We start from the raw sequence: 16,242 nt of genomic DNA on the forward strand, positions 1-16,242 counted from the left end.
TATGATGACTTGTTCAGTCTACAAGTTGTGTAGTGTTGTAAGTGGTCTATACTTACAGGTTGCATTTATGACTTGGTTATGGGTTGTCTTTGCCCATTGATCTTTCACTATTGATGCATATTTAGATTGATAGCTTGGATTTGGGTTGTCTATGCCCTAAGTCACATGATTTGTTGATTTTTCTTCATGTAGAAGGGATGAGATGTTGTTACTAGGTATAGTAATGGTGGAGGATTGTGGTTGACTATTTTATGTTGATAGGTTAGACATATTAAGAGTCAGATGCTCAGTTCAGGGATGTGATCACCGTGCCATGGATTTTAGTATGACATGATTAGATAGACAGGTACATCCTTGATGTTTATTGGCTTGGATCCTTAATTATGTTATGGTGATATATCTTCTTGGTTGAGGATCATGGTTATTTGGTTTCTTTTAAGGAGCTCATGATGTGCACTGAGTTCTTTAACAGTTTGATGCCTTGGTTGATTCTCATGGTTAAAATTTGGTTTTTCATCAAGATGTCATGGATAGCTTGGATACATGATTTAGTGGAAGCTTATGACAGTGATGGGGTGACGGTGCAGGATTAGATCCTAGTTTGGTTTGTATCTTCTTGGTTTGGAGATCTTGGTTTCACTTGGTACTAACACTTTGGTTGTGTGAGTGTAGACTTGGAGGATCTTCATGTAGGAGATGGATTTTATGATTCCATAGGTGACTTGGTACCATGATTGAGTGGGAGTTTTTTTTGGCATTGATATATTTATTGAGTGTTTGTAGATGTTGGAGGTTTGTCTTAGATCCTATTATTGTAGAAGCACCTTTGACATTTGCATGGTGCACTTGTTATCTTCATGGTGTGTGAAGATGGTTAGATATTGAGGACTCATGGGGTTCTTGGTTATCTTCATGGTGTGTGGAGATGGTTTTCTTCATGTTGTGTGGAGATGGTTGCATCTTGAGGACTAATGAGGTTATGATAAAGGTGTGGTTTATGCTTTCATTTGACATGTTATCCTTGGTGTTAGGATGGTTTTACTATTATGTCATGGTATACTCTTGATATGCATTTAGAGTTGTGACATGTTATGGCATCTTCATATGGAGCATGTTATCTCTTTGGTTGAGATGTTTAGATCATGTTTTCATGTTTATGTTCTTGGGGCCATAGTTGGAATGTTGGCATTAATCTTTGTTTAGTTTCTTGGTATTGAGTACATTGATCATAAGCTTGATACTTCATGGCATTTCTATGTTGCATTTGGAGTTGGCATGGATTTATTGGTTATAGGTGCTCATGGATACTTAGAGATGGTGGTGATGTTGATTTCTCTTGGCTTAGAGAAGTGTTTGTTGGAATAGTTGTTTGGTTTCAATAGGAAGTCTAAGGGGCATTCACCTGATATGGACTTGAGAGAAGATTGTTCTTAGATGAGTCTTGGTTGGAGACTTAGATATATTGATGAGCATTCTCATTCCCCAATCTTGGTCTACTTGACAATTTTCTACTTGAGAGGTATAGCCCATTGTTTCTCTCAGGTGCATTATGTTTATGGTTGTCTTTCATGGATATAGATCTTGAGCTATAGTACATGAGTTAGTTCTAGAGGATTCATTTGAGAGATGGTTTAGCATTGGTTATCTCCATTTGCATATGTTGTTATGCTGGTTGAGTTTGGGAGATGGTTTTATATTGGGCATATTCCTTGGATTAGGAATGGTTTATGAGTTTGATCTTCTCGTGAGAGGCTTACATCCATGATTAGTTATACAGTATGGTTTGGGTGTTGTTCAAGCTTCTTGTTGGGGTTTTATGGAGGTGATCATACTTGCACAGTTTACATCTAGAGGTGTGTGTAGAAGGACATGATACAAGTTTTTTATATGCATGGTTTCTCTTTGGTCTTGGTTATATTCTTGGATGCTCAATTTTGCTTACATTGGATTTGAGATTGGTTAGAGATTGCGATCACTATTTTGTGTTCATGTATGTCATGTGAGAGATGAAATGGTTATTCATTTATCTCTTTCCTCTATTGGTTGTGGAAAGCTTGGGAGACTATTGGAGATTTTTTATGATAGTTGTTCTTGTAGGTTATTGGTACTTGTGTTGTGGATGTCCCTGAGACTACATGGATTCACTTCTTTGAGATGTTGTGAGTGGATTGGTTATAGATTTGACATTATCATTTGTAGTGGGAGCTTCTTGGTATATATGTGGTAGGTATTTCTCTTGAGGCTTGTGATTGTAGGTTATAGATTGGATATGTTGATGATATGAGATTCATTTAGTATACCTTTGGAGGTATGGATAGTTGGATGGGTTGGCACTTGCTATGGGTTCTATTTTAGCTATGGATATTTTGATAACTACGAATACATGTGATTATCTTTGGATCAGGTTTTTGTGCTTGACATTTTAGTTGGTACAGGATTTAATGATTTTCTAATGTGACAAGTTGGGTGGCTTTCTCTTTGGATGGCTTCTATGTATGTTCAGTGGCAATGATATAATAGGAGGTGCAATCATTCATGTTTAAGATGTTGGATACTTTGATTTTGTTGTAGGTTCTAGGATGGAGCACATGGTGTTCTTTGATCCATGATGGTGGATGTGCTAGGAGGGATTGTTCCCTTGTTTATTTATGTGGCTACATATTGACCCTATGCAATATATTAAACAAGTGGGAGATCATTGAGATAATGGGTGTTGCACACATTGCATAATATTGTTATATTGTATTATTTTATTTTATTATATAATGTTGCACCTAGGTGGACGTGCAACATGTAAAGATTCCCATGGGATATACTTAATGAGTTGTATTGTAACATTGTGATAATATTTCATGTAATTATTTAATATTGGGGAAAAGAATTAAATATCCAATATTAAATGTGGGGTCAGTGGGTTAGGTACACACGATTTTAGCACATGGTTTACGTAATACCACTTGGTGATTTTGTGGGACTTGCTACTATATAAGTAGCCACAAGGGTAGTTATTATTGTGAGAAAGTGAGAAGACAGAAGGCAAAAAAGGAAAGAGTCAAGCAAGACAATGGCTTGACAGGTTAGCCAAGGGAGAATTTGTGAAGTTTGGAAGCATGACATTGGATGTGTGGATTCATTATTGTTCACATGGATTGCTTGGTTGTGGCTATGGCTTTGAAGGCTTTGACTTCCATGGTTGTATTGTAATGGTGATTTTGTTGAATAATTAATGGTGATGGATGCTTTTTGAGGCTAGGTTTTTTTCTCTTAATGAGGGTTTCCCAGGGTACATCTTGTGTCACATTTTGTGGGTATGTTGTCTATTCTCTTGCATGTGGATTTCAATTGCATATGTATTTCAAATCTGTTATAGGTTATGTGGAAACGGTTATATTCTCTGTTGCAAGTTTCCTTACAGGCACAACTCCTAACAAGGTTGGAATCTCCTAACAAGGATTCAAAGTCTCCTAATAGGGACTCTTATGTACTGAATGTGTTTATAGACTCCTAAAAGGGTCCATCCTCTAACAAGGAATATATATATCAGTATATCTTTATGGGCATCATTCCCACTAGGGTTTTCCCTCTAATCAAGGGTTCCCCTAGTTAATAAATTTGGAGTAATTGTGTATGTGTATCTTGTTATGGTTGTTGTTTACTTTGGTTGCATGGTTAGGATTAATTAAGGTTGATAAATGCTTTAATTGGATAACTAATTCACAACCCCCCCCCCCCAACCCTCTCAGTTATCTTGGTGGACTATTATTTCTAACATATACAACAACAAAAATCTCTAGGTATCAAATAATTGTCTACATTTCTTCAAATGTTGAACAATAGCATAAAATTCTTGATCATAAATTGAATACTTTTTCTTAGTACTGTTCAACTTCTTACTAAAGAAAACTACAGGTCTTCCTTCTTGACTCAAAACAACTCTATTGGCACTTCTACAATTAACAAAATAATCTTGAAAAAACCTTATTAAAATTAGGTAAAGAAAGCATAGGTAATTCTACAATATTCTATTTCAATGTTTCAAAACTCTTATTTGTTCCGTGTGTCCATTTGAAATCCCTTTTGTCTCCTCTCATAGTCTGAGTCATGGCATTACATACTAACCTGGAACTTTTTATGAACTTCATGTAGAAACTTGCTAATCTATGAAATGATCTAACTTCTCAAACATTTTGTAGTATAGGCCAATCAAGAATAACTTTTATCTTTTTATGATCTAGCTTTAAACTATCAGCTAAAATCACAAAACTAAGATGCACAATTTTCTCCTTCAATAATGAACATTTCTTCAAGCTAATCAACAAATTTTATTCCTTCAATCTCTACAATACTTCTCTAATATGCTCAAGGTGCTATTCATTTCTTTTACTAAATATCAAGATGTCATCAAGATACACAATCACAAACTTGTCCAAGACTTTCTTCAAAACCTCATTCATTAGCCCCATGAAAGTACTAGGTGCATCAATCAAATCAAAAGGAATAAAAACCCACCCATACAAACCTTCATTAGTCTTAAAAGTAATTTTCATTCATCTCCTTCTCTAATTATGATATGATGATAGCCACTTTTCAAATCAATCTTGAAAAAATACTTTGCTCTACTAAGACAATCCATTATGTCATCCATCCTAGGCAAAGGAAATATATACTTCATTGTTTTTTTTTTTTTTAAATAGCTCTAGAATCAATGTACATTCTTCATTCTCCATTCTTCTTAGGTCTCAAAAAAATAGGTACAACAAAAGGACTCAATATTTCTCTAATTAAACCTTTATCAAGTAGTTCTTGCACTTGTAGACATTCAATTCAATATTTTTAGCAAGTGTCAGCCTATGTGGTGCATTGTTAGGAAAAACTAGCTCTAGGTATAAGATCCATACAATGAGTAATAATTATCATAAGAGGTAAAACATTAGGTAAATTATGAGAAATAATATCTATAAATTCAACTAACAAAGATTCAATCTCAAGTGACAAATATTTTGCTCCTTTACATCTTTAGCAAATTGATTTCCTTCAACCAAACATACTCTTACTATAACACAATGATTCTCATTAGGTTTCTATACCAAATGCAAAAATACTTGTTTCTTCTCATCAACTCAAATAGTTTATTTATTTGATCTACCATCATGCAAAGCTTGTCTACCATACTCCCAAGGTCTACCCAAAAGAATATGATAATAATCCATAGGCACTATATCACACAAAACTTCATCATAATAAAAATCCAATTTTGAATTTAACAAAGCATTGTTAAGTTACTAGTAACTTATGCTCCTTCTAGATCCAAGAAACATGATAAGGGTTAGGATGTCTCAACCTCTGCAACTACAACTTCTTAACCAATTCCTTGGATGTCAAGTTATTTAAGCTCCTATTGTAAATGATTACTTTGCAACATTTTCCAATGACCTTACACTTAGTCTTGAACAAAATCCTCTTCAAAATAGGTTCTTCATCAACTTCCTCATTCTACAAGATTCTTCTCAACATCAAGTTCTCACCATGCTTGGGTTCATTAGGTGATTCAATAGCTTCTTCACAAGCCAAATTATTTCTGCTACTACCTCTAATCTGTTTGCCAAAATTAATACATTCAAATGCCTTATGTGCTTTTTCTCCACACTTGAAACAAGTGCCCTTAAACCAAGACCTTTCTTCTCTCTTCTATTATTCCTAGAGCAACCAATATAACTACCTCAAGTGTATTTTCCTCTCTTACTAGTAGGTACTTCTTTCCCTTCAATCTTCCCCTTAGTCTACATTGCATTGTTAGATATGTTACTTCTCCATAGGTTTTGCCTCTTCTTCTTTGAAATCTACAACCTCGTCCTCTTTGTCTTTAATCATGTTTCTTTACCAATCCTTCTTCAACCTTCAAGGAAAACTAATATGCTTCTTCCACACTATCCATCTTAACACAAGTAACCTAATCTTGAATTGATGTACTCAATTCATTCATGTATCTAGCCACCTTCTCAAATTCATCATCTAGATGTCCGAATCTAATATCCAATTTGTAGAATTTCTTAGTGTATTCTTTCATAGTTATGTCATTTTTTCTCAAATTTTGTGTTCTCCTCAATAGATTAACCTATTAATCTATAGGAAGGAGCTTCCTCTTCAACTTGTCAATAATATTTTCCCATTTTTTGATATTTTCTTTTTCCCTATACTGCCTTTCAATTTACAAATGATCGCACCAAAGTGAAGCAAGACCCTATGACTGTTATCTTAACCTTCTTATTCTCAAGAGTGCTTTCATACTCAAAGAACTTATCCATTTTAGAGATTCAATCCAATACATCATTAGTCTCAATTCTTCCATCATAAAAAGCAATTTTAACAATAGGTCTAGAGTTAGCCCTAGACAAAACTCTCAGAAACCTTTTCTCATCTTGTTACGACTTAGGTTCATGATTAGGATTGGGTACTACTTCTTTATCATCACTAACATCTTCAAGATGTACACCTCTTTTTTGGGCTATCTCAATAGCTTCAAGTCTCACTGCAATCTGTCTCAACATATCTGTGTGAATTACCTAGGGGGAAGAGAGTAAACTTCTGGTGGGGGGGGGGGGGGGGGGGGGGGGTGGTTGGTGAATTAGGAGTTTAAACTTGGACTCATAAAACTTTCACCATTCATACATCACATGCATTAAAATATTGAAATAACATGTAAAGCATATGCATCTAAATCATGTAAACATGTAATCAATCACATACATAATACCAGATATGATTACCTAGAAACCCTCCAAGTGAGAAGGTAAAATTGGGGTGGGGATCAAACCCAAAAATCTTCACTACTATAGCAATAAAGTGTATCCAATGAAGTTTACAATGATTTGACCATGAATCATGATTTGCCCTATGAAAGGCCTACCTTGTTAAAGGCTTACAAATACTGTTAAGTCCCACCCATTTAGTGGATTTCAACACCCTATTAGAAGTGTGTCTAGTTAAAGGACTTCAACTTACAATTAAGTAAGCACTCTATTAAAGGATTTCATACAACCTGCTAGGACTACTCTATTAAGAGATTTAACTGAAATCACCTGTTAAAATGTCTCAACATAGATCCTGTGATTGGCACTTGCTTACCTGATAATAGATCACCTCTACACAATGTCCAATTGATCCTTCACGATCTGATGTATCAATTTTGTATCCTTCTCTATCCTCTGCTCTTCTCTAACTGACTCTACAATTCACTTTTACTTCTAAGTCACCTTGAATTCTCTACAAACTATCTTGTTCATTCTTCCAATTCAATCATTCACCCATCATACACTATAAAGAATTTAAGGCTTCATCCTCCTTAAGAAGACTTAGGTGGCTTAGGGTTAGGTATGAATCTATGGCTGAGATTCATCCATTTTGCCACTTAAACCTTCCCATTTTTTGATTGGATACATGTAATTGCATAGGAAATCTACATAAATATTTTTCCTTATCTCCAAAATATTGTAATCTATCCTTAAGTCAGCTCACAAATGGCTTACATAGTTGTTTGTGTCATTGCAAACAAATATGTCTAAACTGTTTCACTTGGTATATGAAGTCTTTGATGCTCGGCATGCACTGTATTTCTACTTTTGACTCAGCACCTACACTACTTGACATCCACTATTTACTTGGCTTCTGAATCACTCAGCATGGTCTATCTGATTGGCACTAGAGTGACTCGGCACTAATTGTAACTCGGCATGGTCTAATATTTACATGTTGTGCTTGACATGTATTACTAGTTCAGCATGAACTAAGTAAATGACTTAAGTGTGTTGACACTCACTTGTCAAAACCAATCTGAGATCAACAATCTCCCCCTTTGCAATGAGTGTCAAAAACACTTGAATATACATGACCATCTTCAATCTTCTCGAGCATAACATATCCATGACTTGACTTATATACAAAAATTCAAAATTTCAAAATTCTACTATAACCTATATACCTCAAAATTGATAACTCCCCCTAAGTTAATGTATATGTTTTGTATCCAAAATATGTGCTCCTCTCTAACTCCTCTCTAACTTCAATGCATTGTCTGATAATCTTTCTCTGATATGCTCTGTCATAGCTGATTTTTGTATCTATTTACTACTTTCCTCAAAAATGAATCTCTAGAAAAATGTATATCACCCCAATGATATAACTCTACTATTATGCTCCCCCTTTTTTCATACTCCCAAAAATATGTTTCTCATGTTATATCATCTCTTTCTTTTTTTAATTCTCCTCTTGTACTGTATCTCTCTATGTTATATCTCCCCCAATGTTATATTTCTCCCTTATGGATATTTCTCCCCCTTTTTGACACTTATGTCAAATGGGCTATACACGTACAATGTGTTTGTACAAAAATTATTTATGGACTTCCATTATGATTTTGAGAGTTGCATCCCAATTGTCACATGCAACATCCAATGACTTGATTTGGATTGCAAGATCAGCAACAAGGTGCACTAGGTCATCTAGAGTAGAAAGATTGGGGTCTTTCTTTAGTAGAGTCTCGACATAACCTAGTTCCTTGTGCAATATCTCCATATGTGGGGTAAGGTATGCATGTATACATGTTAATTTGACTCTTATGCTAGCCTCTTCTATTGTTAACACAGCTAACTGACTTTGTGTCTAAAGCAATGTATGAAAATACTTCTCACTTTGAGTAGGGTTTTGAGGTAACCTTGTACCTAATATGTTGAGATTTCTCTCCAAGCTTAGAATATGATGTATGGTCTCTTGGGTGAAGAGTGTAAGGTCACATAATCTGGTGTACAATGAGAATATATTCTCAAGTACCTTCTTCACATCCTCAACCTTTGTTGCCAATGCAACTTGAGTGAGTGTTATATCACCAGATAACTTTTCATTTACCTTGCTCTAGAACTTCTTTTCATACCATTCTAAGAGTTTAGCATTAGTATCAATGTCTTCATTATTGACCTTTTCCACTATATCTGACAGTTGTTCCAGTAGTGGCTTGGTCTCTTCAGGAGTTGGTAGACTAAATGCATCCAAAAAGATGTCTTTAATGTCTTGAAGTGCTTGCTTCTACCTATGTTTTCTCCTAAGCATTTCTTGATGCTTTTTCTTCTGTAAGGCTTTTTGCAAAATTGCCTATTTGGTCTAATGTCATTGTATCATAATCAAACTTGGGTTTAACAATCTCTTCATCAAGAGTAATATCTCCATAGTGAATTACCTTTTCAACTTTTGAAGAGCTAGAGCCTGGCACTGAGATTTACAATGGTATAGCTTCTATGCTCTACTTCTAAAGAGTCTATGCAGAAGGAGTGCTAGATGTTGGTAGGGTTACTAGTGCTTGGATGGCCTCTTGTTCCTTCACTTTTGGTATTTCCTCACTCTCTTTAGATTTTATCTTGTCTATCACAATGACATGACTAGTACCTTGTCCTTGTGCTTCAAGTACAAATAAATCTATCTATCCTACTTCCTGTTGTCCAGTAGTTGTGTCTTTTTCTTCTTCTGCAGTCTGCTTCTGCTTAACTATGTTAATTTTACCAAGTGTATCAACCTTAGTAGATGTATCTACTATTGTTTGAGTCAAAGGTTGTACTTGAGTAACAGAAGGAATGATAGAAGGTGGCTCTTGTGGATTCACCTTGTCCCTTGTGACATCAATTACTGCCTTTTGGAGCTAATCTATACTAACTAAAATTGGAATATCACATAGCTTAGCTTGTAGGGTAGATTGTTCCAATATCTTCTTTAAATCTTATGTAGTTAAGGGATTGATGTTCAGAGCTGAAATATCAAAGACATCCTTAACAATAATAGTTTTAGGAGACTTGATTGTGTCATGGGAAGGACTAACACTCAGTACTTGTGTGTCTTACACACTCTATTCATCTTGTTGTTGCTCAGCTATTATCTTGTCATCATCTTGCCTTTCTATGTCTTCTCCAACTGTATTATCTATATTATCATCTTCCTTATCATCATTTTCCTTGTCATCATCTTTGTCATCTTTATCATCATCTTTACCCTCAAAAGGGTCAACTTCTCCTTGTTTCATAGTGGTCAACCCATAGATAAGTTTCCATATTTGGGTTGATTTCTTGACCACATCTTCAATATTATTTTGAAGAATGTTGAAGGCTCTATATTTAGGTGTAAACCTAACTCCATATTTCTTATTTGCCTTAGAAATCTACCCTTTTGTTAGTTCTAGCATTACTTGGGCTAAAGTGGTTTCCCTTATTTATTTTTCCAAATTTAAACAATACTGCCATTTTTGCTCAACTAAGTCATATGGTTTCTTGGGTACTGAATTGAAAAATTCTAATGGTGTTGTCTCAAATTTTGACACCATTACATATAGGGCTTCTTCCACTTGCTTTTTCTCCTCTTTACCCAAATCATCAAAATTTACATGTCTAAAACTAGATAAATCTACATTATTCTTGACATTTTCATAGAAATTTTCAAGATCAGAGAGTGGTTTGTGACTTGCCACTTTGAATTGGCTTATATCATTTGATTTTGTCCTGTTCTCATCTGAATCAGGCTATGCAACATATTTTCTTCTTTTCCTTTTCTACTTTTGGCCACCTTGCTCTATTTGCTTGGACTTTTCTTTGGCCTTCTAAGTTGTTGCTCGTGTGTTGGCTCTAGTGTAGGTGTTGTGGGCTTGGCTAAGCTTGTTTTGACAATTTTCTTTGCCTTTGCCATTGGTTATGCCTTAACCTTTCTCTTCTTTGGCTCGACAAGAGTAGGTGTTTCCTCAACTTCTTCTCCCTCGACACCTTCTATTTCCTCCTCTTCCTTATCTTCTCCAATGCCTTGAGTCAATGTAAGAGGTGATTGAGTTTGTTCTTGTTCTTCCTCTTCATCATCTTCCTCTTCTTCCTCTTCTTCCTCTTCTTCCTCATCTGTGCCCTCACCAAATTTAGCTTTAAGCTTCTTTACTATCTTATCTTTTTTCTTAATGGCTAATGCAGTTTTCAACTCCATGGTAATCTTTGATTTTACCATTTCATAGTTGCCAAATATCTTTTCACTCTTATCAATTTCCTCTGCTAAGAGTCCAATAATGGTTGTTGAGGCTTCATCTACATTAATTTCATATCCAAGTGGTCTTAACCATCTAACCCTTGGTGTAGTAGCTTGCACAAAAGTGTAATTAGCATCAACCAAAAAACATATATCATTATAATGTTGCTCAACCAAAGAAACTGGTATCCTCGTTCTTTCCTTCATTGATTTCTTAATATCTTCAAAGTAACTTGTCATCAATGTTTCAAAAATTTCTCCCATCTGCTCTATGAACTTATTGATCTATACTACAATTGACCTATTGGTCTTCCAGCCTGTAGTACCAAAAGAGGGAAATGTATTATGTACATAAAAGAATATATAGACTAGAATTGAACCAAATTTGTATTGAGCACTCTTGGTCTTCCTGATAGCTCCAAGATTCTACATCAGTTGTTATAGCTAAAGCTCAGCCATATCATAAGTATGATCTTTCTTTACAATCTTGTAGCCAAAATCCATAGCTATGCAAGATACACTATTAAATTTACTAGATTGATAGATTTTATGAGGAATTACACTTACAACAAAGTTCAAAAATGGATCAACAATAGTATATATTGTCATGCCTCTCTTATTCCATTTTGCTCTAGTGTTTTTCTCTATTACTTTGTTGGAATCACTCCTTAGAGTCTTGGGCCGATCTAGGGTTGGGTAGCTAGTAACCCTATGAATTATTCTTTGGTAATCTTAATCAGTCCACCCTCCAGCCATAAAGATCCATCATGTATTTGGCTCAACACAGTTCTAATCCATTCAATTTTAATTACACTAGGAAAATCTAGGGCACACATTAAACCCTTTCTCTCAACAATTTTATACTCTTCCACTAGAACACCATTTTCACAAAACCTCTCATATGCTTCTATGATTTCCATATCACCTATAGCTCCTATCTTGCAATTATAACACTTCCTTACATTTTACACCATAATAACATTTGGCAGGATCATTGACAAAGTGCCAGAAGGATCTTGTTTGTAAACTATGTCAGGAATGGCCTTAAACATAGATTATTTTAACTTCATTACTAACAAGATGAACATTCAAAATCTCTTTCCCTGCTACATTTTTTGAACTAGACGTCATTTGTCAAACTAGGGTTTATGCAAAAGCAAACTGCATAGCTCAACTTATGATAAATACCTTGTGAAATCTATATGTTGGTGTGTAATCGCTATCAAATTCTTTGCAAATTCTTTGAACAGGTTTCTAAATCACCTTTTTCTCTACTCTCTCTTGCTCAAATTCAAAATGATGAATAATGAGCAAAAATTGATCATATACCCTTCGAAAACCTTGCATTTAATGCTTTGTACTTGTGCAAATGTAAGCTTGGCATTAGCCATTTTAAGAATCACTCGACATCCATAGATATTTCCATCACTCAGCAGCTACTTAGAGTTTGACATCAAATAGATAGTATGGTAGCTCAACATCAACTAGCATTCCTCTCGGCACACATATGAAACATTTCATGCTTGGCAACAACATGAAAAACTTAAAGTTTCAACCTAAATTTTTAACAACATCTTGCATCTTTATTCATGCTAATGTAGTCCTTTCTATATTGTCTCTTTTGAAACTGATGTATGATATAACAATTGAATACAAGTCCCACATACCTCTTGATTGTTTAGTTTGATGAGGTGTGATCACTTGACCTATTGGGTGAAGCGATCCCTTCTCCATTTGATGTGTTGAAGCATCTTTCTATTTCCATGTCTTGTTCATCTCATCTCTTATGTGTTCAACATTTTCCTTGCCTTTTCCTTTATCAAATTCACAACTTGGTGCCTTTGACCTAATTGGACAATACTTGCCGATGTGACCAGTCTTCAAACAGCTAAAACATATAGTTTGACTCAACCATCTTTTATAGTTACCACTGAAGTGTGTCCTAATGTAATTCTCAGGAATATGTTCATATTCTTGACAATAGTGACATCTATATTTTGTATTGTAATACCAATTATAAAATTTTCCATATCTTCTCACCTTTTTTGGCTTGTTTGATGACCACATGGATTTGGATCTACATCCAAAAGCTCTATGTCCATACTTTGGATAGTTGTAGCAATATCCTTCAAATATTTGTGTTCATGGTCCTAGTTCTGCATTCATGTGCCTGATGACCTTGCTTGTTGCATTTATGACAATAAGTCATGTTTTTAGGCTTGACATTCTGATCTATATTCTTGCTCCTACACACATTAGCTATTAGTCTTAGACTGGTTTTGACAATTGAGTGTCAACACACTTAACCATTTCTCAAGATGATGCTAAGTATAACACAGAAGCTGAGCTATAATGTGTGTCAAGCCAGAGAATTCAATAGGTGTCGAGTGAACTTCAGGTGCAGACTAATCTTCAAGTGCCAAGCGAAGTTCAAGTGTTGAGTCACTATAGGTGCTGACCAAAGTATAGATGCCGAGTGAAATAGAATTACTATAGGAGTTGAGTGAGCCAATTTTCCTATATGTGTCGAGCATCAACAACTAGTAAGTACCAAATAACAAAGAATCAACATATGAGTTTGTGCCCTCACAAACTCAGATGTAAACCATTTTTGAACCTGACATGGGATGAGTCTCGAAGGATCTTGAAGATAAGATTGAACCTTTTTCATTACCTATGTAATCAGCATGAAACCAATAAGAAAAATGGAGAAGGCATGCAACCAATAGGAAAAGTGCAAGTAATGAGTGGGAAATGAAGATTTAATATTGATCGTAGAATCCTACATCTTTGAAATCTTTAAAAGGAGGATGATACCCCATTATGCATAGATAGAGGAGTGTGAGAGAGAAGTGTATGGGTGAATTATAGCGAAGTGTAGAAGGGTGAAAAGACTTAGTGAAGAATAAGGCAACATTATAGAATCCAGATGATCAAGAAAAGAGTATCAGAACTTTGAAGAGTGACATATCAGATCAAGTAAGGATCAGATCAGACAAAGTAGAATAAGGATCTGAAATTAGCAATTGAAGATTGCAAGTCATCAGGTCAAGACTTTCTAATACTCTCTAGCAATTGTATTAGGACTGAAAATCCTATGGAGTTAGGTTGGCTTAGCAACCATTTGTAAATCCTTTAACAGGGTGGCATTCCAAGTGAATGTACTAAAGTCCTTTAACTAGGCCTAATTTTAGCAGGGTAGTTAAATCCTTTAACCAGGTCACTTTTAATAGGGTGTAAAGTATTTAATAGGAAAGGCCTTTCATAGGGCAGACCGTTGGAAGTGGACAAAAATTGTAACCTTGAACAGTTACATATTGCTACAGTGATATTTTGTGGGTCTCATCCCCATCCCAGTTTTACCTTCTCATTTTGGAGGGTTTCTGGGTTACCAAATTTGTGTGTTATCTATTTTCATGCATGTCTTTACTTTATGTTTAATATTAGTTACTTCTGATTCACCCCACCCCCCTCTCTCAGAAGTAAATCTTCCCACTTGTTAAGTCCAACAATTGGTATCAGAGCCAAGCTCTCACAAGGAGAAGCCTTACAGCTTAGAGAAAAGATCTGGAAATGGAAGTCTACAAACTTGGGAAGATTATAGAGAATCAAGCAATTGATATACAACTTTCTTTGCATGCTTTCGAAGAAGCTAGAGAGGAACTAAGAAAATCCCTAAAGAGGAGAAGAGAGATTGACATAGCTGAGAATGATACACAGTACAAGGAGATTGACACCTCAAATCTATTTTCAAATGGAGATTTCAAAGAGTTTGATGCAGCAATAGTAGACCTAATGGAGAAGAATAGAGCTCAAGCAAAAGAAATCAGAACACTCAAGCTTGAACAAGAATCACAAGCCATGATGCTTTGTGAAGTGACTGAACAAAAGAAAAGAGCCATTGAAGACAAGGCTATGCTAGAAGAAGATAAGAGAAACCTTGTCAACAGACTAGAAGAAAATTCAATTGAGCTTGCAAGAATATCAAACATGTAGCTAGACACCCTAAGTCAGATGATGAATGCACATCATGAACTGAATGTCAAGGACATTGAGATCTCTACACTGAAGATGCAAAATGAACAACTACAAAATGACCTAAAAAGAGAAAAGGAGATTTCAGAGAGCTTCAAAAAACCTAATGAGGCCATCAAATACTTTGAGCAGCTATTGAAATCACTAAGGGCTAGCAATGACACTTCAGGACTAGGTTACATTAGCACTAAACAAGGAGAGTCATCCAAGACTACAGAAGAAAGGAGTAACAAAGGTAAGAACACTAAACCTACTTGTCATTTTTGTGGTAAAAAGGAACATACCTCTAATGTATGTAGGAGTAAGAATGTCCATCAGCATGACAAGCCCAAGAATGTAAGTCATTGTCATAAGTGCAAAAATCAAGGACATCAAGCACATGACTATAGGACTAGGACTATTAGAACACCAAAATTTGAAGGTCACTGCTACAATTGCAAGAAGTATGGACATGAAGCTTTTGAGTACAAATCAAAGCCTATGTGGACACCAAATCAAGGAGCAAGGGAAAGTAACCATGGACATCACTACAATTGGGACTACAACACTAGGTATAGCTATCATTACTATCAAAATATGGACACATTCCTTAAAATTGCATAAGGACACATTTTAGAGGGAACTACAACAGATGGTTGAGTCAAACCACATGTTTTAGTTGCTTGAAGACTAGTCATGTTAGCAGGAATTGCCCAACAAGGTCAAAGGCACCCAATTCAAAGAACAACAAAGGAAAAGAAAAGGCAGATGTTGAACACATCAAAGGAGAAATGAATAAGACATGGAAGAAGAAAGATGGGTGTAGCACATCAAATGAAGGGATCACTTCACCTAACAAATCAATTGGTCACACTTCATCAAACTAAGTAAAGAAAAGGCATGAGGGACTGATTTACAAAGTTTTATCATACATCAGTTCCTAAACAAGCAAGTACTGAAAAGAAGAGATCAGCATGAGTAAAGATGCAAAGTTAAAATTTCAAGATTTTGCAAGTGTTGTTGAGTTGCTCTCAGATGTCAAGTAAAAATCCAGTACATGTTGAGTTGATTGTCAAAATAGTAGAGGCCAAATGATTAGTAGGAGCCGAGTTGGTAGAGGAAGCTGAGTGAAGAAGAAATCTCAGTTGAAGCCGAGTGAGTAATACTCCAATGGATGTTGAGTGTTGA

This window comes from Cupressus sempervirens, chromosome 7 (genome assembly GCF_028749045.1).
Source record: "Cupressus sempervirens isolate cs-2001-9-10 chromosome 7, ASM2874904v1, whole genome shotgun sequence".
Lineage (NCBI taxonomy): Eukaryota > Viridiplantae > Streptophyta > Pinopsida > Cupressales > Cupressaceae > Cupressus > Cupressus sempervirens.